The sequence below is a fragment of the Lolium rigidum genome, chromosome 1 (genome assembly GCF_022539505.1).
Source record: "Lolium rigidum isolate FL_2022 chromosome 1, APGP_CSIRO_Lrig_0.1, whole genome shotgun sequence".
NCBI classification, from domain to species: domain Eukaryota; kingdom Viridiplantae; phylum Streptophyta; class Magnoliopsida; order Poales; family Poaceae; genus Lolium; species Lolium rigidum.
This window is the reverse complement of record NC_061508.1, coordinates 28,895,839-28,922,572: the sequence shown is the minus strand read 5'-3', so window position 1 is coordinate 28,922,572 and position 26,734 is coordinate 28,895,839. Positions and strand designations below refer to the sequence as shown.

General features: G+C 46.6%; 1 pseudogene; it reads right to left on the bottom strand.

The window, feature by feature from the left end:
- Nucleotides 1–2,932: 2,932 nt before the first annotated feature.
- Nucleotides 2,933–9,410, bottom strand: LOC124706206 (annotated as a pseudogene).
- Nucleotides 9,411–26,734: the final 17,324 nt, after the last annotated feature.

The following is a 26,734-nucleotide window of genomic DNA, read 5'->3' as shown; positions in this document are numbered from 1 at the left end:
ACATGGGTGGCAGCATAGTCTACGGATTGAAGCCCCACCCACACCTTAGGCGTTATATGATTCATCGTTCCGATATATATTCCGCCTAGTTCCTTTTTTAGTTTGATTTTTTTGGACTTAAAGACTCATAAATGGCTGTGTGCATCCTGGTTATGCAGAGGCTGGATGTAATTGCTTCTAAAAAGTAATAAAGCATCCTTTATCGAAAAAAATCTCAAAAGAACTTCCTTATATGTTGGGAGAGGTATCACAGTTCATTCTCACACATATCAAAGAACAGAGATTTGGTGCACATAGGCACTGGTGATCTCGTTATTTAAATAAACTAAAAATCATATTTTTGAGTTTCAAAAAATTATGAAAAAAATCTGCATATAGCCAATAATGTATCCCATAAACATCTAAAATATCAATTTCAACGATTGGAGGGAGACTGATCGTTCCGCATCGGCAGTTTCTCTCGCCATCTCGCGTGATCATGTTCGCGTCGCACCAGCCGGCGCGGCTCTGGACCCTGATTTCTTTTTTCCCCTGATTCATCATCCATCTACGACGGGCCTGGCAGCCAGCAGCTGCAGATCGTTCAATCTCGTGGCCCCTACTTTGGCAGCTTTTCTGTTCGCCCGAGTCTAGCGATCCAGTGAATCGCTGATCATCGATCAGGACATCAAAAGTACGCATCAAGGTAAGACTAAGACCGCTGCAGCTCCTGGATTAGTCATCTAGAATTTGAATTTTTTTTCTTAATTTATTAATTTCTGGAACATGGGGAATCATGAGAAGAATGAAGTGTCAATTGGGTGCTAAAAAGAATTGTGGAGGGAGTTGATTTTTATCGAAGATTTTCTTGAAATCTATGGGTTCTCTTATATTCTAAAGTTTTTGAAGAAGCGCCCCTTTTATCATTTTGCTAATATTGCATACTGATTTTTTTTAACCATTCTTGTTGCTGTTGTATATGGGGAAAGAAGATATTCTGAACTCAAGTTGTTGAAATTTTACACGAGCTCTACTTTGACACAAGAAAGACTAAGTGAATTTGGAAAGAAAGGAATGCTATATTGATATATTTCTGAGCGTTGTACGAAATAACACATGTTTACTTAACTGTATGACTTATGACTTCAGAATGCGAGCGCATTCTGTGATTTACTGGCACTAGTTAGTTAGTTTGAACAAGATCGAAAATAGCCCTATTTTCTAAGTCGCTCCAGAGCCCCAAAATCCTGGAGACGGGGCTGTATAGTGCCAATTTTACCATTTTTTCTTCTTCTAAACACAGGACAAACAACGACATCATGGATCGAGGAATAATTCTAGCTAGCTGAGAACTAAATTAATGTTCAATCAAGTTCTACACCATTCCATTGCATTGGGATTTATGCATATGGTTTGTAAGTTGGGTTGTAACTAAGTTTTTTCTACCAGAAGTGGGGTTGGAATTGATATTTTTTTATTACAAATGGGGATGCAACTAACAAAAATTCTCCGGACCGTTAGATTCTTTATGAGTTGCAACATAGGTTGTAACTGAGATTTCATGACATCATCTCAATGAGAACTAAGTCATCAGAGAACTAGTCACACCGTAATTCTAAAAAAACTTATAGTGCAAGATACAAGATTAATTTATGTCACTCTCTCATGGTGTCACCGGCCAAGCTGCGGTTCATGGTGAGCCCAAGCACGAATCAGCCGCTACGCCGCAACTAAGCCATTTTTTGTTGTTGTAATCGTTTGCGACTTTTGTAAGAAAAAGTTGGTGATTTTTGTTGTAATTTAATCTCTAGCAAATTAAATCTTGCTTGGCCAGTTTGCATTATTGTGATTGTTTGTGACTTTTGTAACAAACAGTTGGCGATTTTGTTGTAATTAAATCTTTAGCAAATTAATTGGTGCTTGACCACTTTTGCATTGTTTGCAAACATATGGATTTTTGTTGTAATCACTTATGAATTTTGTAAAAATAGCTCGTGATTTCTATTGTAATTCAATATGTAGCCAATTAATTGGTGCTTGACTATTTTTGCATTATTTGCAAACATACAGATTTTGTTGTAATCGCTTGTGACTTTTGTAAAATTAGATGATGATGTTTGTTGTAAATCAATCTATTTGCATAAAAAAGTGTTTAACCATTTTTTCATTAGTGCAAACACATGTTTTCTTGTAGTAATAGATTGTGAATTTTGTTGTATTCAATTTTAATTTTTTTTGTAAATCAAATATGCAAAAAATATTGTTATTTAACCTATTTTTCTATAACATTATTGTTAGAAATATGGCAATTTTTTTGTTGTAATAGTAATTTTCTTTGTACGCGAGATGAGGGTTTTTGTTGCAATACTAGCTAGTGGTAGATTATAAAAGTGACATTTTTTTGTAAATATAGGAAACATCAGAGCCTACGTAATAAAACCCTTCCGGTTTAACTAGATAAATGTTGTACTGTGGATTGATTTCTCAAAAAATGAGGGGGTTAAAATGCAAAACATGTTCAAGCTGATCCCACGCGTTAGATGCCGATCAGACGGTGGGAAGGACGACAAATTTTAGCTCTCTGCGTCGGGCGACCGACGCCTAGTGCCGCCTAATTCTTTAGGCCAAAATCACTGAAATTCGAGAAATTTTGATGAAACCACTGAAAATAATTTCAATGCACGCCACTCACCTAGTCTATGGTGTTTTCACATCCCTGGCCAAGCATAATACTCCATCCGGCCTATAAAAATTATCTTAACTTTATCTAAATTTAAATATATTTAGCTACTAAATTTTAGATAAAGTTAAGACATGTTTCATGGAAAGAAGAAAGTAGAAGGAAGGAACGGGCTAGGTCAAACACTGTCAAAGTAGGCACATGGATCCAGCGAGGAGGCCATGATCGGCAACCGAAATCATCGTCGATCCCTCCAGCTGCTAGATAGCTCGTTCATGTTGCTAGGTTAGCTGCCATGAGATCATCGACGAGGCGTCGCAGATCACCGTGCGAGGAGCCTCCTTCCGCTACGGCCGCACGAGACTTGGCGGCGAGGTCCGTCATATTAGAGATAGAGTTTTGGGACCGACTAGGACGTGTTGTAATACTCCTAGTCTGTATAGAGTTCGATAGACATACGATGTAATCTCTCCCTATCTCCCCGATCTCTCCCTGTACCTGACTACTATATATACATGGCAATAGATAGCTCGGAAACTATCCGAGTAGATTGAAACTACCTGATCATATTGTGTTCTTTTATGGTATCAGGCCGGCTCTTCCGCCGGTAATCCATCGCAAGCTTCGACGTCGCCGCCTGCTGGTTCTTCCCCAGCCGCCATGGCGTCCTCCTCCCAACCGCCGATCAACCTCGGCCTTCCTCCACGAGAGCTTCTCACCAGAGATAATTACCCGATCTGGCGCTCCCAGGTCCTGCCCGCGATCCGCGGTGCGCAACTCGTCGGCCTCCTGGATGGTAGCGATGCCGCTCCGCCGACAGAAGTGGAGATCGTCCCCGCCGACAAAACTTCAGGCACTGCTGCCAAGATGGGACCGAACCCCGACTATGCCTCTTGGCTGTCTCGCGATCAGATCGTCTTGTCCTACCTTCTGCAGTCGCTGTCCCGCGAGATTCTGCCTCACGTTCACCGGATTGAAAACACCGCCGGCGTCTGGCGTGCCCTCCAGGAGATGTTCGCCGCCCAGAACGAAGCCAAAATCAACAATCTGCTCGTTGCCCTTGCCAACACCAAGAAGTTGCAGATGACGACCTCGGAGTTCCTCTCCAAGATGCAAGGATTTGCAGATGATCTTATTGCTGCTGGCCATCCTCTCACCGATCGCCAGCTCGTCTCGTATATTCTCGCCGGACTTGGCGCTGACTACAATGCCCTGGTGGCCGCTCTCGGCGTTGCACCGACGCCGATCACCCTGAGCCTTCTCTTCTCCCATCTGCATGCGTATGATCAACGGCAGCTGATGCTCAATGGTCCCTCTCCACCGGAGTTCGAGACCTCTGCCAACGCCGCAGCTCGCCAATGGCGCCCACGTCCTGCCAACAACAACTTCGTCCGCAACCGCGGTGATCGCGGTGACCGCGGTGATCGCGGCGACCGTGCCGACCGTGGCGACCGCGGGGATCGACGAGATTTCCGCCGTGATGACCGTCCCTTCTATCAGGGCCGTGGGGGCGGTCGTGGACCTTCTGGAGGCGGGCGAGGCCGTGGCCGCGGGCGCCGCCGCACGACCCCGTGGGTGGATGTTACCTGCCAGATATGTAACAAGGAAGGTCATCCCGCAAAAGACTGTTGGTCCCGATACTCTGAAGATGATGACTATGGTGACAAAGAAATCCACGCTGCTTATGGGGTCGACACTAATTGGTATCAAGATTCCGGTGCCACTCATCATATTACAAGCGAGCTCAACAATTTGACCTTCAGGGACACATACAAGGGATCCGACAGGGTCAACACCGCCAATGGGCAAGGTATGCATATTTCCCATATTGGTCATTCAATAGTTCGTAACCCTACTCGAAATTTCCACCTTCGCAATGTTTTGCATGTTCCTCACGCATCTAAAAATTTGCTCTCCGTTCATCGGTTCACATATGATAATGGTGTCTTTATCGAATTTCACCCCTTCTTCTTTCTCATCAAGGACCAGGTCACCCGGAGAATCATCCATAGAGGACGGTGTGTTGGCGGCCTCTACCCTCTTATTTCATCCTTGGCGTCTTCTGGATCCCTGAAGCATGCCTTTATCGCCGCCAAGCTTGACCAGTCACAGTGGCATAGTCGTCTAGGTCATCCCTCTTTAGTTATTGTTAGACAAATAATAAGTAAGCATAAGCTTCCATGTGTTAGAGATACCAGCATTGTGTCAGTTTGTGATTCTTGTCAGCAAGGCAAGAGTCATCAACTTCCCTACCCTGTTTCTACTAGTGTGTCTACTGCTCCTCTTCAATTAGTTTTTTCTGATGTGTGGGGGCCTGCCCCAACCTCTGTTGGACGACATGACTATTATGTGAGTTTTATCGATGATTATAGCAAGTTTACTTGGATCTATTTGCTTAAACACAAGTCTGACGTCCTTGATGCCTTTGTCAATTTCCAAAAACTTGTTGAACGCCAATTTAACACAAAAATTCTTGCAGTCCAGTCTGATGGGGGTGGTGAATATATTAAGCTCAAATCCCTTTTTCAGACTCAGGGTATTTCTCATCATGTCTCTTGTCCACATGCTCATCAGCAAAACGGTTCTGCAGAACGAAAACATCGTCACATTGTTGAAGTTGGTCTCTCTCTCCTTGCTCATGCTGGCATGCCTCTAAAATTTTGGGATGAAGCTTTTCTCACAGCCACATATCTAATCAATATGCTCCCTAGTCGAGTTATTAATAATGACACTCCTGTCCATCGCCTGCTTGGTAGACATCCTAATTATTCATCTCTTCGTGTCTTTGGTTGTGCATGTTGGCCAAATCTTCGGCCCTACAATCAGCGCAAACTTGCGTTTCGTTCCAAACAGTGTGTCTTTCTAGGCTACAGCCCTCGACATAAAGGAGTTAAATGTCTCGAAGTGTCCACTGGACGAGTCTATATTTCTCGTGATGTCGTTTTTGATGAGGCAGTTTTTCCTTTCAAATCCCTACATCCTAATGCTGGTGCTCTTCTTCGAAAACAAATTCTTCTCCTTGATCCATCACTTTGCAATTTTGAGCAGGGGAACGACACTATTAGTGATTCTATTTTGGGAAATACTCATGCTACTAACCCATCTGCAAGTGTTGTTCCTTATGATCTACAGGGTGCAGCTCGTCGAGACGTAGCAGCAGGTGAAAATTCTGCCCAAAACAGTGCTCCGAGCAGCTCATACCAGCAATCAGGAGAAAATAACAGCAGCACAGACTCCCATGGGGATTTTCCGACAGAATCTGCTTCGGGATCCTCTCAGGTGCCCTCGGGATCCGCCTCTGACGCCTCGGGATCGTCCTCTGTCCCGCCAGGTTCTGCGTCAGCGTCAGGCGGGCAGCGTGGGCCTCGCGCGCGTGGGCGGGACGCGGCGTCGTCTCCGCCTGGATCTTCTGCGGACAGTTTTCCGCATGCACAGCACAGCCCGGATTCAACAGCACGCAGCGCAGCCACAGCGGATCCGGACGTCTCGCAATCTGCGCCTGTGCCACCAGATTCTGCTGGCCACTCTGGATCAGCTGCTCCTTCTTCTCGTGTAGCTCAGCCTGTGCCTTCTCAGCGTCCAACTACACGTGCATCTAGAGGAATTGTCAAGCCTCGTGAGTACAAAGATGGAACAGTCCGTTGGCTCTTGACGGCTGCAACTGATGAACCAACCGATTTACAATCTGCCCTTGCTGATCCAAATTGGAAAGGAGCGATGGATGAGGAATATGATGCTCTCATGCGCAATAAAACGTGGAGATTGGTACCTCCACGTGAAGGTAAAAATGTCATTGACTGTCGATGGGTGTATAAGGTGAAGCGCAAATCAGATGGTTCGATTGACAGGTATAAGGCTCGTCTTGTTGCTAAAGGTTTTAAACAGCGGTATGGAATTGATTATGAAGACACGTTCAGTCCTGTTGTCAAAATTGCAACTGTTCGTCTAGTCTTGTCTTTAGCTGTTTCCAGAGGATGGAGCTTGCGACAGTTGGATGTTAAGAATGCGTTTCTTCATGGTGTTCTGGAAGAGGAAGTATATATGAAACAACCTCCTGGGTATGAAAATAGCAGCACACCACACTTTCTGTGCAAACTGGATAAGGCACTCTATGGACTAAAACAGGCACCTCGAGCATGGTACTCTCGGTTGAGTTCTAAACTACTTGCTCTTGGTTTCTTTGCTTCCAGATCTGATGCTTCTCTGTTTATCTATCGTAAGTCCAATGTCACCATCTTTATGCTTATATATGTGGATGATATCATTGTTGCTAGTTCTTCTCAAGCTGCCACTGATGCCTTGCTGCGAGATTTGAGTCAAGAGTTTGCTTTAAAAGATCTTGGTGATTTGAGTTTCTTTCTCGGAGTTGAAGTGCAGAAAGTTGACAATGGTATTGTTCTCAGTCAGTCAAAGTATGCTCGTGATATTTTGGCACGGGTTGGCATGTTAAACTGTACAGGTATGCCTACGCCATTGTCCTCCTCTGAGAAGATTACTGCTCGTCAAGGAGATCCGTTGGGTCCAGATGATAGTACCAAATATCGGAGTTTAGTGGGAGCCTTACAGTATCTTACCCTCACACGTCCAGATATTTCTTATGCAGTCAACAAAGTCTGTCAGTATTTACATGCTCCTTATACTGTTCACTATACTGCTGCCAAAAGGATTTTGAGATATGTTAAGCATACTATGACAGTTGGGTTAACATTTATCAAGTCTGCATCTACTCTTGTCAGTGCTTTTTCTGATGGTGACTGGGCGGGTTGTGTTGATGACCGTCGGTCTACTGGAGGATTTGCTGTGTTTTTTGGACCAAATCTGATCTCATGGAGTGCTAAGAAGCAAGCTACAGTGTCCAGGTCAAGTACTGAAGCGGAATATAAGTCAGTGGCTAATGCAACGGCTGAGATGATGTGGGTTCAGTCTTTGCTTGCTGAGTTGGGTGTTAGACAGCGACAGACACCTTGTTTATGGTGTGATAATTTGGGAGCTACGTATTTGTCTGCTAATCCTGTTTTTCATGCAAGAGCCAAGCACATCGAGATTGATTTCCATTTCGTTCGAGAACGGGTGTTGAGGAAGCAGCTGGAGATTCGGTTTATTCCTTCTAAAGATCAAGTCGCGGACGGGTTTACTAAACCATTACCTTATCGAGCCTTTGAAGATTTCAAGCATAATCTCAACTTGCGAAGTTGTGATTAAGGGAGGGTATTAGAGATAAAGTTTTGGGACCGACTAGGACGTGTTGTAATACTCCTAGTCTGTATAGAGTTCGATAGACATACGATGTAATCTCTCCCTATCTCCCCGATCTCTCCCTGTACCTGACTACTATATATACATGGCAATAGATAGCTCGGAAACTATCCGAGTAGATTGAAACTACCTGATCATATTGTGTTCTTTTACGTCACCCTGTCCCTCGCCTCGTCCCCTGCTTCTCCGGGGCGCATGAACGCCGTCAGCGCCCGCGCCACGTGCTCGGCTGGGACTACCTCGTGTTCTTGGTACCTGGTACTCCGTCGTCCGGCGCCATGCGGCCACAGTCGTTCCCCGACCCTGAGGACCTCCGTGAGCAGCCTTTCGGTGATGAACTGCTCGAAAACCATCGGCCACGTCAGCACCGGCACGCCCGCCGCCACCGTCTCCAGCACCGAGTTCCACCCGCAATGCGTACGTCACGAACGCGCCCACCGCCGGGTGCCCGAGAATGGCCGTCTGTAGAGCCCAGGTCGTGACGAGCAAGCCCCTGCTGTCGACACGTTCCACCCACCCCTCCGGCGGAGCCCACTTCTCCGCCGCCCTCACCACCCACAGGAACGGCTTCCCCGAGGCCTCCAGCCCGAGAGCGAGCTCGTCCAGCTGGCGGTGCGAGACGTGGGCCAGGCTGCCGAAGCACAGGTACACCACCGAGCGGTCTGGCTTCGAGTCGAGCCAGCTGATGCACGGAGAGTAGACGCCGCCGGCCTGAACCTCGGCGGCCGGTGCTGGTGACGACGCCAGCGACAGCGGCCCAAGAAAGTAGGCGCGCTTCGCGTGGCCGTGGCTTATGTACATGTCGCAATACTGCTTCTCTAGGTATGACGCCGTGTTCATGGCGATGCCGAAGCAGTCTGGAATCAGTGAACTCGCTGCTCGTAGAGCTCCTCAGAAACTCCGGCAGCTCGATCCTCGGTACCAGTATATCCGGCGCTGGAAACCGAGGGACCGCAAGACGTCTTTGCCCACGACGGCACCGGCGTCGTCCATGAGGTGTCGCATGGCGAGCGTCGAGAAGGCGCCGATGGCGCTGAACGCGACGCACGGCACGCGGAGCTCGTCCGCGATGGAGACGTTCCAGGCGAAGTGCACGTCGGTGACGACGGCATCTGGGGCCTGCGCCCTGACGAGCGCCTCTTTGGGCGGGGCGCATGAGGGTGTCGCTCATGGCAGCGACGTCGATGCGCCACGCATCTGCCGGCGCGACCTTGCCGAGGTTCTCGATGCACCTCGGGAGGCCGTCCACGGCCGGGAACGGGTACGTCGCGATCCTGACACGCCCGTGCTGTCCACTACGCTCCAGCAAGTTCTGGACGACTGGGACGTTCGCCGGCGTGACGGCCACGGTTGCTTCCACGGCGCCGTCGGGCCTGGAGGCGGCGAGGCGGATGGCGAGGTGAGTGAAGGGCTCGATGTGGCTGGTGGCGAAGAAGGGGATGAGCAGGACGCGCAACCTCTCCTCTTTGCCGCAGCTGGTAGTGGCAGAGGCCATAACCATTTTCTTGCTCGTATTGTGTGTGTGATCGATCCCGAGTTGATTCAGGACGTGCGTTACTCTAGTCTAGTGTAAGCCAAGTTGATGGGCTTGCGTGCTAAGGGTCTTACTCTGATATACTACTAGTTACCTACTGTTCGATGAGCTAAAAGAAAATTTCAAAATGCGTGGCGCGAGGTTTGACATTTGAAATCCATTCTAACCATTGTTAATTCAGCTGACGCGACACGAGTGATCTGTCCTGCAAATAATTGACCTATAAAATAACACAACGAAATAAAGAGAGCTCACCGGTGCTATTGGCAAAAGGGGGGCTAATTTTAAAGGCATCTCCACCGCCCGACATAAAACGGACGTCGAAATTGACCATCGGGTGCGTTTGCATCGACCCGTGGACAACAAAATGGTTTTATAGGGTCGTAGTGACCGTTTGCGTTGGGGACATCCTAGCGGTCCGACACATTTTTTTTGCTGACAGCGTCAAGGTCGGTAATGGCGATTTAACGTCCCATCGAGGCCTGCCGCCGGATTACCAGGCCGCGCACAAAGGCGGTGGGTTCCTGTGCGCCGCCAATACATTGGTGCGTTTCGTCGCCGCTTCGCGCACGCGGGAAACGGCTTGCACGCGATCGGCGCTTCCCGCCCCGACGTGGATATGGTGCAGGCCGAAGGCCGAGGAGGGCACACCTTGACCCAACTGTAGAAATCATCCATGGCCGGCGGGGAAGGGTTTTTTCTTTGCCCTGTGTTGACTTTGATTAGGACAGAAAAATCATGTTTAGACTATTCCGCTCAGCTAAGATTCCAGAACCGAACAGAAAATGGAACCGCCCCGTTCCTCGATTTTTTCCAAACCGAACACGGGGCCGGAACCATCCCATGACGTCGGAATGGAACCATTTCATTCCATTCCCCCCGGTTCTGGAACCGAACCTAAGTCGGGGTGATAGCACTAAATTTTTTATGGCATCTTTCTAAAAAATACTTGCTTCGTTATCCGTCGCACATTTTAACTGAAGTGAGTTGTCCCCCGCGTTGTAGGTACAATATAGTGATAATGTTGGCATACTACCCTCTTTTTTCCCATAGCCCCATGACCGTCCGGTGTTATTCATACATAGTACCCTCTTTCTTTCATCGTCTCGGGATTATCTATGGGCGCTTGAAAAAAAATGAACCATGGCCTACGATACCACTTTTATGCTTCTTAAACAATCTTAGGAGGGTTATCAATCTTCAGAAAGTCAAGCATTGACGAAAGCACGATCTGAGCAAAGCATTGACCAATGGGTGTTTGCAAAGTCAAAATCAGAGACCTGGGCACCCATTGGTTCAAGGAAAGATGCATGGAGCTCCTCACAAGGCCAAGACAACCATATCTACCACAAGGTGCTTGGAGCTTCTCCATGTTGATCTCTTTGGTCCGCCGTCTCATAAAAGTCTTGGAGGAAAGAAGTATTGCCTCGTCATCGTCGATGACTATTCAAGATATTGTTGGGTACTCTTCTTCAAGTACAAGAGTGAGACTCAACGGATCATGATGAGTTCGCCAACCAAGTTCAACACAAATACGACACCACGATCCTCGCAATAATGAGCGACAATGGAACGGAGTTCAAGAACTACACCTTGGATGACTTCCTTGGTGAAGAAGGCATTCAACATCAATACTCATCGCCATATACTCCCCAACAAAATGGGGTCACCGAAAGGAAGAATCGAACCTTGATTGAAGCTGCTCGAACTATGATGATGGAGTACAAGTCCAACTATAATTTTTGGGCGGAAGCTATCTCAACCGCTTGCCATGCTACAAACCGCATCTACTTTCGCAAGAGTTTGGAGAAGACACCATATGATATCCTAACGTAACAAGCCCAATGTTTCCTACTTCAAGGTCTTCGGATGCAAGTGCTATGTGCTTGTCAAGGGCAGGCAGCTATCAAAGTTTGAGTCAAGAGCACAAGAAGGTATCCTTGTTGGCTATGCAACGGATTCTCACGCCTATAGAGTCTTCAACAAGTCCAATGGACGAGTTGTGAAAACTTGTGATGTGAAATTTGACGAAGATGATAGTTCTTTGGAGGAGCGAAGTGCTTCTTGTGAGAAAGGCGATGCAATTCCCCAGGATACCGTAGGGAGGATGGGTGTTGGCATTCGCCGACCTCAAGAGCTACCTCCTATGAGTGCCGGGGAAGGACCAAGTTCTACTCAAGTAGAGCCATCTACACCACAAGGCCAAGCTTCTTCCATTGAGCAACCAAGTGCAAGTCAACCGCTACCACAACCTCAAGTTCGACATCAACAACAACAACAACCGCAAGCTCATCAACAACAACAACCACCACCAAGTGATCAAGGCCAAGCTTCAAGTTCTACACCGGATGCCTCGGGGACAAACATTCCGGATACTACATGCCCCAACACCTCCGAGTCATCCGGCTCTCATGATGATGATGATGATGATGATGATGCCACCTACAACAACAGTGATGGTCAAGGCGAGGATCCAAACCATGATGAAGATCAAGTGGCCTCACAAGAATCTATTCCCAAGGCCAACACTCTCCGTGAAGATACAACTACAAGACATTTGCGCCTCAAGTATCATTCCTTATGCAATGTCCTTGGAGATCTAAAGAGCAAGGTGTCTACCCGGAGGCAACTAACAAACTTTTTCGAGCACCATGCCTTTTTCTCCATGGTGGAACCACTCAAGGTCAACGATGCACTTGAAGATCCCGATTGGTTGATAGCAATGCAAGAGGAACTCAACAACTTCAAGAGGAATGATGTGTGGACTCTCATGAAGCATCCTGATCATTGCCGCAATGTTATCGTCACCAAATGGGTCTTCAAGAACAAGCAAGATGAACATGCACTACAAGAAAAGTTGCCATGGCCGACGATGTTGAAGTCGCGCCGTGGTTGCTGGTGCACCATGGCCGACGATTTTTGGCTCTCCGTGGTGCATGTCAAAACTTTTTTTTTCTCGTTTTTGAGGCCACCTAGCCCGACGAAAGCGGCCAAAACGTCGCGTATGGTGGCCCGGGACGTGGTGCATCACGAATTCTCGGGTTCGCCGTCCGAGTCAACACAAATCCGCACCGCCCAGGGATGTAGGGCCCAGATGGCAGCCTCTCTAGCATTGTTTTTTTCTCGATCGCGCCATCTCGTTCAACGCTCTCCGATCGAGCCGTTTACGATGCAGGATCATGGGTCCCGCATGTCATCCTCTATGAACCAAAATTCTTTCTATTCTTGGATTTTTTGACCCCCTGATTTCTGGCTACTTCCTTTTTCTTTTGATCCCATGCCGCCTTGGAAACGTTGAGACCGCTGCAGCTAAATGGGACCCGCATGTCATCCTCTATGAGCAATCAACTTTCTTTTCTTGGAGTTATTTTTGGCACCTCATATTTGGTCACTTGCCTTTTTCTTTCGATCCCCTGCCACCTCTCAAACGGTGATACCGCTGATGCTAAATGGGACCCGCATGTCATCCTCTATGTACTATAAAACTTTCTTTTCTTTGATTTTTTTGGCACCTCATATTTGGTCACTTGCCTTTTTCTTTCGATCCCCTGCCGCCTCTCAAACGGTGATACCGCTGCTGCTAAATGGGACCCGCATGTCATCCTCTATGTACTATAAAACTTTCTTTTCTTTGATTTTTTTGGCACCTCATATTTGGTCAATTGACTTTTTCTTTCGATCCCCTGCAGCCTCTCAAACGGTGATACCGCTGCTGCTAAATGGGACCCGCATGTCATCCTCTATGTACTATAAAACTTTCTTTTGTTGGATTATTTTTGGCACCTCATATTTGGTCACTTGACTTTTTCTTTCGATCCCCTGCTGCCTCTCAAACGGTGATACCGCTGATGCTAAATGGGACCCGCATGTCATCCTCTATGTACTATAAAACTTTCTTTTCTTGGATTTTTTTGGCACCTCATATTTGGTCACTTGCCTTTTTCTTTCGATCCCCTGCCGCCTCTCAAACGGTGATACCGCTGCTGCTAAATGGGACCCGCATGTCATCCTCTATGTACTATAAAACTTTCTTTTCTTGGATTATTTTTGGCACCTCATATTTGGTCACTTGACTTTTTCTTTCGATCCCCTGCAGCCTCTCAAACGGTGATACCGCTGCTGCTAAATGGGACCCGCATGTCATCCTCTATGTACTATAAAACTTTCTTTTGTTGGATTATTTTTGGCACCTCATATTTGGTCACTTGACTTTTTCTTTCGATCCCCTGCTGCCTCTCAAACGGTGATACCGCTGCTGCTAAATGGGACCCGCATGTCATCCTCTATGTACTATAAAACTTTCTTTTCTTTGATTTTTTTGGCACCTCATATTTGGTCACTTGCCCTTTTCTTTTGATCCCCTGCCGCCTCTCAAACGGTGATACCGCTGATGCTAAATGTGACCCGCATGTCATCCTCTATGTACTATAAAACTTTATTTTCTTGGATTTTTTTGGCACCTCATAGTTGGTCACTTGCCTTTTTCTTTCGATCCCCTGCTGCCTCTCAAACGGTGATACCGCTGCTGCTAAATGGGACCCGCATGTCATCCTCTGTGTACAATCAAGTTTCTTTTCTTGAATTATTTTTGCCTCCTGATATTTGGTCACTTGCCTTTTTCTTTCGATCTCATGCCACGTTTGAAACGTTGAGGAACCTGCTGGCTCATGGGACCCGCATGTCATCCTCTATGTGCTATAAAAGTTTCCTTTGTTGGATTTTTTTCACCCTCTGATTTTTGGCTATTTGCCTTTTTCTTTTGATCCCCTTCCCCCTTTGAAACGTTGAGTAAGTTGCTGGCTCATGGGACCCGCATGTCATCCTCTATGTCCATTAACTTTCTTTTCTTGGATTTTTTGACCCCCTAATTTCTAGCTACTTTCTTTTCTTTTGATCTCAAGCCGCATTTCAAACATTGAGACCGCTGCTGCAAAATGGGACCCACATGTCATCCTCTATGTACAATAAATCTTAGATTATTTTTGGCTCCTGATATTTGGTCACTTGCCTTTTTCTTTCGATCTCATGCCGCCTTTGAAACATTGAGTAAGCTGCTGGCTCATGGGTCCCGCATGTCATCCTCTACGAACAATAAAAGTTTCCTTTCTTGGAGTTATTTTTGACCCCTAATTTCTAGCTATTTGCCTTTTTCTTTTGATCCCCTGCCCCCTTTGAAACGATGAGGATGCTGTTGGCAGGTCGGTCCCACATGTCATCCTCTATGAACAATAAAAGTTTCCTTTGGTGGATTTATTTTTGACCCCTAATTAATTTCTGGCTATTTCCTTTTTTCCTTTTGATCCCCTGCCGCCTTGGAATCATTGAGGATGCTGCTGCCTCATTTTTCTTTTGGTCCCGTGCCGCCTTGGAAACGTTGAGACCGCTGCTACAAAATGGGACCCGCATGTCATCCTCTATGTACAATAAAGTTTCTTTTCTTGGATTATTTTTGGCTCCTGATATTATGTCACTTGCCTTTTTCTTTCGATCTCATGCCGACTTTGAAACGTTGAGGATGTTGCTGCCTCATGGGTCCCGCATGTCATCCTCTCAGAACGATAAATGTTTTCTTTTCTTGGATTTTTTTTACCAACTGATTTTTGTTTTTTTTTTATTTTCGATCTCATGCCGCCTTTGAAACGTTGATGACGCTGCTGGCTCATGGGTGCGCGATGTCAGCCTCCCCGTACAAGAAACATGTGATATCTTATTTTGCAGACAATAAATATTGTATTTCGCTCTGAGCTATTGCAAACGGATAAATTAAATCTTTATATTTACATAAACAAACTTATATGTTGAATCTTCTTGTTTTTTGTTTTTGCGAAGCATAGGACTTTCCTTTTTTTTTTTGAGAAAAATCCGAACTTTCCTGTTTTGGAGTGGGCTGAAATTGTATGAGTCAAAAGGCCGAGCAGGATAGTTCGAAGGCCCAGATGTCCAGATGCAGCCCAATTGAAATCTTTCTTTTCTTGGATTTTTTTCACCACCTGATTTCTGGCTACTTCATTTTTCTTTTGGTCCTGTGCCGCCTTGGAAGCGTTGAGACCGCTGCTACAAAATGGGACCCGCATGTCATCCTCTATGTACATTAAAGTTTCTTTTCTTGGATTATTTTTGGCTCTTGATATTATGTCACTTGCCTTTTTCTTTTGATCTCATGCCGACTTCGAAACGTTGAGGAAGCTGCTGGCTCATGGGTCCCGCATGTCATCCTCTATGAACAATAAAACTTTCCTTTTTTGGATTTATTTTTTACCCCTAATTTCTGGCTATTTGCCTTTTTCTTTTGATCCCCTGCCCCCTTTGAAACGATGACGACGCAGCTGGCAAGTCGGTCCCACATGTCATCCTCTATGAACAATAAAAGTTTCCTTTGATGGATTTATTTTTGACCCTAATTAATTTCTGGCTATTTCCTTTTTTCTTTTGATCCCTGCCGCCTTGAAATAGTTGAGGATGCTGCTGCCTCATGGGTCCCGCATGTCATCCTCTCAGAAAGGTAAATGTTTCTTTTCTTGAATTTTGTTTACCAACTGATTTTTGGCTTATTTTTTCTTTCGATCTCCAGCCACCTTTAAAACGTTGACGACGCTGCTGACTCATGGGTCCCCAATGTCAGCCTCCCCGTACTGCAAATCCTCTTTCTACAAAGGTTGTATTTCTAGATAGATAAGGTGGATTCGAATCTGCCATGGTTCAGGCAGCTCAGGTAAGCCTTCTTGCACTGATTAATGGAAGTAGTGTATAGCAAGGTCAAGACATGTGGCTCGGTGTAATGAAACTATTTGAATCATGTTGTGGGTTCAACCTGATAGTTCTCTAACAGGTCAGCCAAAATAGAAATTAAGTTTTTTTTTTAAAACGGAAATGCAAATTAAGATGAACACAAACTTTAGTTATCATAATAGCTGATCATACATACATACTTGCTAAGAGCAAAAGCTTGCCAGAGTTTTACCACCCATACAATTAATTAGCAGTTCAGATAAGATAACCTTATATAAGTATAACTACAAATGCATTTGCTAAGGGCTCATGGGACAACAGAACTAGACAACCGCGAACTTTATGACCAGCATGTCACCGCGGCATCGAAAGATCTTGACCTTCAACTTTGATCCAATGCGAAGTTTGGCACCGTCAATGAACTTTTTCCACCTGGAAGTAACAGCCAAGCGGCCATCTGTGGGACTGACGGAGTACCGTCCCTCCATGGTGAGACCTTCACTCTCCATGACGAGGGATATATTGCCCCTTCGGCTAGCATTGAGATCCTTGGAGATACTTTTATGCTGTGTTTGGTTGCAATGAATTGGGCTCTGAATTGAATTGGCAATGGAAAACCAAATCAACCAATTCAATTCAATACCACAAATGTTGTTTGGATGCGCGTGGTATTCACATATAGAATCGAAGTTGCAATGGAATTCTAAAACTTGTTTGGATGTACAATGTGCGGAATTGAAAGTTTTTTGACTTTGAACAATATATATTGTGTAATCTGAATGAAAATAAACATGTATATCAGAATGTTTTAATATTATTTTTCACATAATCATGTTTCATTTCGAGATGAACAAAAAAATCAGAAAAATCAGAAAAAAGGATGTGACTGTGAGCCATGGCCCGTCTAGATCAGGAGGCAGCAGTGACTGCGAGACCCGATTCGCGCGACCCAGGACGGAGGTGGCCCGCAGCGGCGCGACCTAGGGCGGAGGAGGCCCACGGCAGCGCGACGGAGGGAGGAGCTCGCCCGCGGCCGTCGCTCGTCGGGGCACGAGCACGTCGCGCCGCCCGCCGAGCAAATCGCGCCGCCGCCCCGCATCTAGGGTTTGACGGGGAGGGTGCAGCGACGGGGAATGGGACGGCGGGACAGAGGGAAGGCAGGGGCGGAAGGAGGCCAGAGGCGGAGTGGGAAGGGAGGCGGCGGCGGTACCTGGCGGCGCCGCCGTGGTCGCCTTCTCCAGCGCGGGGACGGGAGCGAGACAAGCGAGAGCGATGGGGCGTTTCTCGGGAGAGGCAGGGGAGCGAGCGACGGGCCGTTTCCGAGCGAATACGGAGGTCCAGGGCTCTGGATTGGCGAACAGGTAAGTTGGCCGTGCGGGGGGAGGCGCTCTGAATTGGTTTCCAAATCCACACTTCAATACTGAGTACAACCAAACACTAGAATTGAGGTTTCCAATTCCAAAAAGCCAATTCAGAGGGCCAATTCAGTGCAACCAAACAGGGCATTAGGCAATTTCTGATTCAAAGCAAGAGATACCACCAAAAATTAGTCAATGGCACCAATGCACTGAACCATGTGAGACTTTGAGCAGAGAAGACATCAAGATAAGAGCAGTTATGTTGTCATATACTCACGAACATAGCCTTCAGATGCGTCCTGGTCACCACACGGGTGGCCACAACAATGAGCTGAGACCTCGGTGATCGCGTGCGGGCAGGTGCGGGAGCACGGGCTGGTACACGAGCTGGTGCTGATGCGGGAGACTGCTGGGCAGGTGCGGTAAACGGTGCCTCTAGAGGAACCGGTGCTGATGCAGGAGACTGGTGGGCAGGTGCAGTAAACGGTGCAGCTAGAGGAACCAGTGCTCGATGCGAGAGCTCGCTTGGGCAGGTGCAGTATATGAGGCCTCTACAGGAACCAATGCTGATGTAGGGGACTGCTGGGTAGATGCAGTAAACGGAGCTAGTACAGGAACCGGTGCTGATGCAGGAGAGTGGGAAGCCGGTGCCGGTGCTGGTGTAGTTGCCCTTTGTGAAATCGCTCCTGTTCCATCAGGGGATCTGCAGCTTTGATCATGTTAAACCCAGCAAGCTAGAACAGAGGGAATGGTTTAGAACAATTGCTCAAAATGCAGTAATCAAAAGATATGAGTAGAAAAAAGTTACATATTATATATTTGGAAGTGTCTCTGTGTAAGCAGTTACGTATATCTGCCCGTTTGAGTTTCTGATCCTCAGCTCGTCGCCCTTTTTCAGACCGTAGTCAAAAGCAAACTTTCTCCAATCATGTCCATACAAATATGTGATGGCCTGCGTCTTGTAGACATACACCTCATAGACCGTGTAGGTGTTCATCAATTTTCCATTGCCATGCATAGTGAAAGACCCTTCATGTGGACACATCTGGTTAATCATTGGATGAAGTTCACAAGGTACAGTCTGCATGTGAAAATTGATACTAATGTAAGAAGCAGGAAGAGTAAAAACAAGACTTTACTATATGTCAATTAATGTTAAACCACTGAGAATACATACCTGTAACTCTGTGAAGGAGTTACTAGAAAGGTAGATAGAGCCATAGGAGGTGTTATATGCGGGGTATGTACATGGGCCCGCCAAATTCCCGCAAGCTCGGCATCGGGATGGTGAAGGAAACATGGGAGGTACTACTGGTGCGTAGCGCTGAATGTAAGTGGAAGAATTAGGTTGTGTAAAGTGCATAGTTCAGAGCAATGCAAATGTTGACAAGCGAGTGCATAACACTATGTTACAAACTGAACATTGAAAAATTAGTGTATGATGAATATAAGCATGCTAATTTGGTGTTTCCGAATTCCAAAAAGCATTAGACAGAGCCGGTGATAATATCAGACATAAATCATGGCATGTATATGTGGCTTAAGAAAATATACCCGAACCCTTGGATGGTTACGGTCCGGCTGGTCCTTGGACTTGAGCTTATATAAGCATCCAGAAGGTGGAGCTGTGTTATCACCAGAATTTGACCGGATCAGAGGTGGGCCGCGATCAAGATGGGTTTGAAGAATATACATGGAAGAAATACGTGAATCGGCCTTGTGTACCAAGTTTGGGCTAAATTGCCCCTGTATCTGTATTATAGTAGATCGCATCTTAATTTAGAAGTTAGAGTTTTTCCCGTGCACGGTTAGGTGCACGTCCACATTAGAAAGTCCACTGGACTATAAATATGTACCTAGGGTTTATGGAATAAACAACAACCAACGTTCAACACAAACCAATCTCGGCGCATCGCCAACTCCTTCGTCTCGAGGGTTCCTCCGGTAAGCATCATGCTGCCTAGATCGCATCTCGCGATCTAGGCAGCACAAGCCTGCCTAGTTGTTCATGCGTTGCTCGTATCGAAGCGTTTTTGATGGCGAGCAACGTAGTTATCATAGACGCGTTAGGGTTAGCATCGTTCTTAGCATCATATGCTCGCGTAGTGCAACCCTTGCGCGTCTAGCCGTCCTTGTGCCTCATCATGGGTGCAGGGCGGCACCCCGCTTGATCTGTGTTTAGTAGATCTGATCCGTTATGGTCGATCCTTGATTCATCAAGGATTAGTTTAATATCTGCAATAGTTAGGCCTTACAAAGGGTTGGAGGATCCAGCGGCATGCGGGGTGTAGTTTGCTGCCCCTAGACAGGACGTTCCGAGGATCAACCTAGTGTTGGTTTTTAGGCCTTGTCTAGGGCTGGCTTACGTTTACCGTGCGTGAGCGCGAGGCCCAATCGTGAGTAGGATGATCCGATTATGCGGTGAAAACCCTAGATCGTCGTGGATCTCATACGCTTTATGTTGATCAAGCAGGACCACCATATATTCGGCCACCTTGGACGAATCATGGGTGAATCGGCTCCCTGAGCCGATTTACAGGACAACCTGAGAGCCGATCGAGGCTCGTATTTAACGTGTACGTGTGTGCCCCGCAGGAAATTAAGCGAGGCATCATCCACACCTTCCCGACCAGGTATAGGTCAGGTGGCACGCCCTTGCGACCCAAGCATCGGCGCGCGACCGAGGAGGCTTTGCGGGCCGTCGCTCTGAGGGACTGGGGCCAGCCGCAGCCCTAGTCGTTCCCGGCTCTACCGTGTTGGCCAGTCGCTGCCCGCCGGTGGGTTTCTGACGCCAACACATTCTGGCACGCCCGGTGGGACAATCTTCAACATCCACGGCATCCACCACATCGCCATCTACATCCGAGATGGCGGAAGAGACTCCGGTCACTTACGAGGACCTCACTGGCGAGCTCAAGAAGAAGTATGACGAGGCCAAGGTCCTCCTCGAAGCCGACCTCATCGGCTCTTTCCACAGGACCCGCTCCCACGGCATCAGATGGAAGGGGTTCTCACCCGAAGGCGCGCTTGATGGAGTGGACCTATCCACCCCTTCAGAAGAACGGACCAGAGCTCTGCGCCAGGAAGTTAACTACATGGTAGCTCATTCTGTTTACCGCCATGGCAAGGACAAAGAGGAGGCCGTTTCAAGCGATCGGCTTCGATATGATGATAAAGGTACAACAATGAAGACGGTATAGAGTCTTATAATGCTTTCAATATGTCTTTTATGTGAGTTTTGCTGTACCGGTTCATACTTGTGTTTGCTTTAAACACTTTGCTAGCCTAAACCTTGTATCGAGAGGGAATAATTCTCATGCATCCAAAATCCTTGAGCCAACCACTATGTCATTTGTGTCCACCATACCTACCTACTACATGGTATTTATCCGCCATTCCAAAGTAAATTGCTTGAGTGCTACCTTTAAAATTCCATCATTCACCTTTGCAATATATAGCTCATGGGACAAATAGCTTAAAAACTATTGTGGTATTGAATATGTACTTATGCACTTTATCTCTTATTAAGTTGCTTGTTGTGCGATAACCATGTTTCGGGGACGCCATCAACTATTCCTTGTTGAATATCATGTGAGTTGCTATGCATGTCCGTCTTGTCTGAAGTAAGAGAGATCTACCACCTTAATGGTTGGAGCATGCATTTGTTAGAGAAGAACATTGGGCCGCTAACTAAAGCCATGAATCATGGTGGAAGTTTCTGTTTTGGACATATATCCTCAATCTCATATGAGAATAATAATTGTTGCCACATGCTTATGCATTAAAGAGGAGTCCATTATCTCGTTGTCCATGTTGTCCCGGTATGGATGTCTAAGTTGAGAATAATCAAAAGCGAGAAATCCAAAATGCGAGCTTTCTCCTTAGACCTTTGTACGAGCGGCATGGAGGTACCCCATTGTGACACTTGGTTAAAACATGTGCATTGCAAAGATCCGGTAGTCCAAGCTAATTAGGGCAAGGTGCGGGCACTATTAGTATACTATGCATGAGGCTTGCAACTTGTAAGATATAACTTTCATAACTCATATGCTTTATTACTACCGTTGACAAAATTGTTTCATGTTTTCAAAATAAAAGCTCTAGCACAACTATAGCAATCCATGCTTCCCTCTGCGAAGGGCCTTTCTTCTACTTTTATTGTTGAGTCAGTTTACCCATTTCCTTCTATCTAAAAAGCAAACACTTGTGTTAACTGTGCATTGATTCCTACATACTTGCATATTGCACTTGTTATATTACTTTATGTTGACAATATCCAGAAGATATACACAAGACTGCATTCAGAGTACCAGGTTCAATGGGCTTGTTTGAATATGTAGTCATGACATTTGGACTGAAGAAACTCGGGGGGCAGCTCACCCCGAAGGTCCTCTCCTCTGGAGAGCCGATTTCGTTCAAATCGGCTGGCTCTGCATGATAGTGCCCTCAGACATGATCAAGCCCAGGTCCATTCGGCTAATTTGTGTATCCTCGTCTCTGTTTCGCCTTGACTGAGACTCGAGGGGCAACCGACCTGGTAAATGTTCTGTTTCTAGAAGCCAATTGGAGTATCATCGGCTGGTCCTGTGTAGCAACCTTCTTCGAGGATGGTGAATTTTGCTGAGGAGTGTCACCAGGTCTCAAAGTCATCAGTCGAAGAAGATGAAGGATAGATTTTGAGAGACCAATGCGTTGCTATCGGCTCATTGGGCGTCGATCCGGTTAACAATCGGCAGTTTCGCTCCGCCACGACATGACCCGACGAAGGAAAAGCATAATGATTTTGGAAATGTCATTTCCAAAACCAGGGGGCATGTGTTATCACCAGAATTTGACCGGATCGAGAGGTGGGCCGCGATCAAGATGGGTTTGAAGAATATACATGGAAGAAATACGTGAATCGGCCTTGTGTACCAAGTTTGGGCTAAATTGCCCCTGTATCTGTATTATAGTAGATCGCATCTTAATTTAGAAGTTAGAGTTTTTCCCGTGCACGGTTAGGTGCACGTCCACATTAGAAAGTCCACTGGACTATAAATATGTACCTAGGGTTTATGGAATAAACAACAACCAACGTTCAACACAAACCAATCTCGGCGCATCGCCAACTCCTTCGTCTCGAGGGTTCCTCCGGTAAGCATCATGCTGCCTAGATCGCATCTCGCGATCTAGGCAGCACAAGCCTGCCTAGTTGTTCATGCGTTGCTCGTACCGAAGCGTTTTTGATGGCGAGCAACGTAGTTATCATAGACGCGTTAGGGTTAGCATCGTTCTTAGCATCATATGCTCGCGTAGTGCAACCCTTGCGCGTCTAGCCGTCCTTGTGCCTCATCATGGGTGCGGGGCGGCACCCCGCTTGATCTGTGTTTAGTAGATCTGATCCGTTATGGTCGATCCTTGATTCATCAAGGATTAGTTTAATATCTGCAATAGTTAGGCCTTACAAAGGGTTGGAGGATCCAGCGGCATGCGGGGTGTAGTTTGCTGCCCCTAGACAGGACGTTCCGAGGATCAACCTAGTGTTGGTTTTTAGGCCTTGTCTAGGGCTGGCTTACGTTTACCGTGCGTGAGCGCGAGGCCCAATCGTGAGTAGGATGATCCGATTATGCGGTGAAAACCCTAGATCGTCGTGGATCTCATACGCTTTATGTTGATCAAGCAGGACCACCATATATTCGGCCACCTTGGACGAATCATGGGTGAATCGGCTCCCCGAGCCGATTTACGGGACAACCCGAGAGCCGATCGAGGCTCGTATTTAACGTGTACGTGTGTGCCCTGCAGGAAATTAAGCGAGGCATCATCCACACCTTCCCGACCAGGTATAGGTCGGGTGGCACGCCCTTGCGACCCAGCATCGGCGCGCGACCAGGAGGCTTTGCGGGCCGTCGCTCTGAGGGACTGGGGCCAGCCGCAGCCCTAGTCGTTCCCGGCTCTACCGTGTTGGCCAGTCGCTGCCCGCCGGTGGGTTTCTGACGCCAACAAGCTGACAGTAACTTGGTGGTAGCCTCTGCAGATGCCTCATCAGCAGCAGTTGCAATCCTTTTGACCAATGAAGGCTTAACAGTTTCAGTCTGCATATGAAAATTGAAGAGCAACAGACATCAGCAGTGATATATAAAATGAATCTATGAGACACTGATGCATATAGTGCTGGATGTAAGTGGAAGAATAGGGTTGTGTGTGTTTCTGAACTATTGGTAAGCATTAGACAAAGCCGGCAATAACCAGACAAAAATCAAATCATATATGAGGATTAAGAAAATATACCTGCTTACTAAAAAGGATACCACCTAGCTGGCCCGTGGCCTTGTGCTTAAGGAGGTTTTCAGAAGATGGTGGCGGCACCATCGTCTTCACAGCAGCCTCATCAGGATAATTTTTTATCCATTTGAGTAGAGGCACAGAAGTTTCATCCTGCATATGAATAACAACAGAACTCATCATTGATATTTAATAAATCTATGAGATAGACTGATGCAAATAGTGCGGGATGTAAGTGGAAGAATAGGGTTGTGCATAGACAACAGTTGACAACAATGCAAATGATTACCAAAGAAGCCAACGGAAATCAACAGTTTATATACTGGATGAGACAGACTGAAAAGTGAAAAATTAGTGTATGATGATTGTAAGCAAACACAGTGTTTCTGAACTTTTGGTAAGCATTAGACAAAGCCAACAGTAATTAAACAGATAATAATGTGGATTAAGAAAATATACCAGGTTCATTAAAAGGTCACCACCCAGCTGGCCCATGGCCTCGTGCTTGTAGAGGTTTTCGGAAGATGGTGCCTGCACCATCGTCCTCACAGCAGCCTCATTAGCCTCATTTTGCATCCACTTGAGTATAGGCGCAGCAGTTTCAGCCTGCATAAGAATGAGAACAGATCTCAGCAGTGATATTGAATGACTCTGACAGACTGATGCATATAGTGCTGGATGTAAGAGGAAGGGTATGGCCATGGGCCAGCTGTTTCTGAACTTTTGGCTTCGAGATCTTATGGGTTTCAACTCTAGCCTACCCCAACTTGTTTGGGACTGAAAGGCTTGGTTGTTGTTGTAAACTTTTGGCAAGCATAGAAAAAGCCGACAATAAATAGACAAAAATCAAGGCATGTTTTGTGGATTAAGAAAATATACCATATTCATTAAAAGATCACCACCCAGCTGGCGCGTGGCCTTGTGCTTGTAGAGGCATTTATAAGATGGGGGCGGCATCAACATACTGGCAGCCTGATTAGCCACAGTTTTGATCTTCCTTTTGAGTAAAGGCCCTAAAGTTTCAGTCTGCATATGAATAGCAAAACAAAAGGGAGACCTCAGCAGTGATATTGAATTACTGTATGAGATAGACTGATGCATATAGTGGATGCTCTTAGCCTTTTGCAGCATGAACACTAGCTATGGACAGACAAAAAAACTAGTTGACTCAGCTTTGTCTAGATATGAATGTAGTACCTCCATCCCAAAGCTTAAGGCTTATTTATTTTTGAGAAATCAAAACAAGCAAAGTTTGACCAAAATTTAGAACATTCTATCAACAAACATAATACTGTGTAGATACCGTAGGACAATATATTTTATTATCTATTTAATGATATTAATTTTGTATTTTGCATGTTAATGATTTTTGGTAAAAGCTTAGTCAAACATGGTATAGTTTGACTTTCTAAAAATAATATAAGCCCAAAGCTTTGGGATGGAGGTATTAGTATCTAGAGCTAAAACACATCTAGATACATCCGTATCTACAGATAGTTGAGTCAATTAATTTGGATCTGAGGGAGTATCAGATTCAGACTACATCATGGTAAGTTGGTAAAAAAAAAATTACCCCTAGGCGGTCCCTGCCCAGCTCGGCAGTGGCATTTCGCTTCTTGTGCTGCAGATTGGGCCATGCTCCTGCAGCAGGTGGGGCGCTATTCTCGTTCCCCACAACCTCAGCACGGAACCTGGAGGTACCAACCTGATATAGAGAATATAGAGCATGGTGTCACAGAGGCTTTACGCACAAACAGCTGAAGACATGTGCTACTTTAAGCATATTCCAGAACAGGAAAAGATTGAGGATGCAGACATACACTTAAAAGGTAAAGAGTGGATCGATAAGCAAACGGAGTACCTGCTTTGCGGGGCTGGGGACGCAGCTTAGGCTCAGCCAACTGCCGACATGCGTGGTGGCCTTACGCTCCATTGCCCCCACAACCGAGGTCTTTCCTTTCCAGTACAAGCTGACAAAAGATACAGTGAGGATCAGCAGAAACTACAAAGGTTGAAAATGTCGACAAATAAAGGAAGAACACCCCAATCCAAGCAAAGGTAGCCCCCGCCCCCCACCCCCATCAATCACTCCCAGCTCGAGGGTGACCAGAAAGACACCCCTTCGCCCAGAATAGGAAAGAGATGCGCAAGATATCGAGGTGAGGAAAAAAGAACCGATCTCGAGAAAGGAAAGAACATTACTAGTACTACCTAATCCGCTTGGTCTAGATGCGGCTTGCCCCTCCAAGCTGGATGCCGGGACGGTGGAGGCGAAAGGAGGGGATCGAGCTAGCGGCTTGCATCCGTCGGCGATCGGCACTCGATCGGGAGAGAAGGGGTGCTACATAAAGGGGAGGGGTAACATATTTTATTACACAGTGAACTTACTGATGTGACTAGTCATTACATGTCTCACTGAAACTGGGATCCATAGTGTGGCACCCCAAATTCACTTGAAGCTGCCCGTCGGGACGCATTGGCGCGTCAAGAAACCCTCGAATTGTAGCGGGGAAATGAAACATTTCACAAAAATTCGATATTCAAGCACACCGCCACGCGCCAAGCACACGGGCTGTTCCTTCCTCTTCCTCGGTTCCTCCTCCCCAATCCGAAAAAACCCCAAATCCCAAGCTCAAACAAAAAAAAACCCAAATCCCCTAGCCGCCATGCATGTCCTCGTTAACCCGCTGGAGATCGTTCCCGAACAAGGCGGACCCCCGCCCTGAGATCCCGAATTCCGTCCACCTCGAGGCACTGCGTGTTGTCTCGCAGCAGCGGCTTGAGGGCGTTGCAGAGGAAGTTCCGCCGGAAAGTGCTCATGGCAACCGTGCAAGCTCACCGGCGTGCTGTATCCCGAGAGGAACTGGTCAAAGCTTTGCTATTCGCCAAAAAAATTGCGGGCCAAGATCTGGTCAAAGCTTCGTCGATGGCTTG